This window comes from Brassica oleracea, unplaced genomic scaffold (genome assembly GCF_000695525.1).
Source record: "Brassica oleracea var. oleracea cultivar TO1000 unplaced genomic scaffold, BOL UnpScaffold01938, whole genome shotgun sequence".
NCBI lineage: Eukaryota > Viridiplantae > Streptophyta > Magnoliopsida > Brassicales > Brassicaceae > Brassica > Brassica oleracea.
Window position 1 is genome coordinate 1,121 of NW_013618469.1, and position 2,496 is coordinate 3,616.

General features: G+C 36.5%; 1 long non-coding RNA gene across 1 annotated transcript; it reads left to right on the forward strand.

Annotated features, from left to right (window-relative positions):
- LOC106321542 lies at nucleotides 1-1,906 on the forward strand. Its single transcript, XR_001266090.1, has 3 exons — nucleotides 1-25; nucleotides 125-235; nucleotides 1,636-1,906. It is a non-coding gene; the product is annotated as an uncharacterized LOC106321542 (long non-coding RNA).
- The last annotated feature ends 590 nt before the right edge of the window (nucleotides 1,907-2,496 follow it).

Below are 2,496 nucleotides of genomic sequence, written 5' to 3' on the forward strand. Positions count from 1 at the left end.
AAAAAACTAGATTGCGACACTAGAGGTTAGTAAACAATTTTTTTTTGTCACATTTTTCTCTACATATTTTTTTTAATAACTTATTATGTGAATAAGACATTTTCATTGTTGTTTCCATGTGCAGGCACAGGCTAAAGGGCTCACTCGGCAGGTTGATCGCCTCACTGCGGAGGTTTATAACCTCACGGTGAAAGTAGCTGACCTGGAGAAGCTCTGCTTCGAATAACCACCAAAGGTTAGACTCTATCTTAACTGAACTAGAACTACGCGTTTTGGTTGCTTCGTAGCTAGACGTTAACTAGAACTGAAGTATGTTGAGTAGAGCTTTAAATGATCTGAACTAGCTAGAGTATAACTCGTACTTGAATTTGTTTTATCATTCATTGTTGTGTTTGTTGGTTAAAGTTTAAAAAAATTTCGAGTTAAATAAACCTGATTTGATGTGTAATGAATGCTAACTGTGAATAAGTTGTTGTGTATTTAAATTTAGTTGTTGTGTAATTAACTGTGGTTGTTGTTGTGTAATTAACCTGAGCGAAACTAGTTTAAAACATAGGGAATTCACTTATAAAAACACAAACAATCCACCCTTAAAAATCACTAAAACCTCTAAACATCAAACAAAACCAAAACAGAAAATGACCATTTTTCCCTACACTCTCCCGGGTTTGTTAACATGTTAGCCTCATAGAGCAGTACACCACTAGACGTAGACTCTGCTGAGGCACCTGTTACCTCTCCCGGGTTAGTTAAACCAGTGGAAAGGAGAAAGTGGTCAACCAAAGAAGACATTGTGTTGATCAGTGCTTGGTTGAACACCAGCAAGGATCCCATTTTCAGTAATGAACAAAAGTTAGGATCCTTTTGGAAGAGGATAGGGGAGTATTTCAATTCGAGTCCTCACCTCTTGGCTCCCTTCCACAACATTGAAGTCAATGTAAGCAGAGGTGGGGAAGGGTGAATGCAGAGGTCTGCAGGTTTGTGGGATGCCATGAAAGTGCGTTGAAGGAGCAATCGAGTGGCCAAACAAAGAATGATGTCATGAAGGCTGCGCATGACATCTTCATCAATGACTATAATGTCAAGTTCACTCTTGAACATTGCTGAAGGGAACTTCGGTTCGATCAGAAATGGAGATCACACTCTCAGCCGAAGGGCATGACATCTTCTTCGATGACTATAATGTCAAGTTCACTCTTGAACATTGTTGGAGGGAACTTCGGTTCGATCAGAAATGGAGATCACACTCTCAACCGAAGGAGAAAAGTAAGGAAGGTGGTCCGCAAGTGGTGGCTGACGAGGAAGAGGTTAGGCCTCCGGGTGTTAAAGCTAGCAAAGCTGCCAAACGCAAGAAGCCAAACGAAGCAGCTTTTGATCGGATACAAACCATCCTAGCTCAGAAAAATACCATATCCAAACAAAAGATCTTAGATCGCCTCTTAGCCAAAAACATAGACACACTTTCTGATCATGAAGTGGCTCTTAAGAATAAGCTAATTTCTGAAATGCTTTGATTTGGTTAGTGTATTAGCTTGTTTTTATTTATTCAATCTGTTTTCCTTTCTTTGAGTAGTAACAGTGTATTTGGTTAGTGTATTAGCTTGTTTATTGATTCTGTTCTCTTTTATGTTGCAGGTCACGGGTTGGAAGGTTGCGGGGTGTTTCAGGTGAAGGATTTTGTTTGTTTCTATATGTTATTTGCGGATACTTTAAGCCACGGGTAGTAGGACTTTATGTCAATTTTTAATCCCGGATGTAAACAGATGTACGATGTATAGGACTTGATGTCTTTTGCTATTGATTCACAGATGTAAAATATGTTGATTCACGGATGTAAAACAATGTATCTCTCTATATAAACTATGTCTTTCAGTTTGGTTATAAAATGTGCATCACTTCTCTACTCTATGGCTGTCTCTTATTATTACAACTGAGAAAAGCACACAAAGAAACTGTCTCACTTCTCTTCTCTTGTCTCTCTCTCTCGTTATCACCTCTCTTCTCTTCTCTTGTCTCTCTCTTCTCTTCTCTTGTCAACAAACTGTGGTAACAATCTGTAACAACAACCTTCAAGCAAGCTGATCGTGGTGCTCAAACATCAAACTTGAAGCTTCAAACTTCTCTCTTGTAGTAGTGAATTCAACAACAAACTTCAAGCTCCAAATCAAGGTAAGTGATAATGCAAAAAGATGATATAATGTGAAAAAATATAGCTTATGAAAAACCATGATAGAATAATGAAAAAAAAAATTAGATTTTGATAAAAGATGATATAATGTGAAAAAAATTTTAGATTATGAAAAAAGATGATAGAATAATGAAAAAAAATATAGCTTTTGATAAAAAATGATACACTAATGAAAACAAAATTATGAAAAAATATAATAGAATTATAGAAATATGTACAATTGATTAAAGTTTAGTTACAAATCTCCTTTTGTCATTTTAGGGAAAAAAAAACACCCAATGTCTTCCTCATCAAGTGATGAAGTTGAT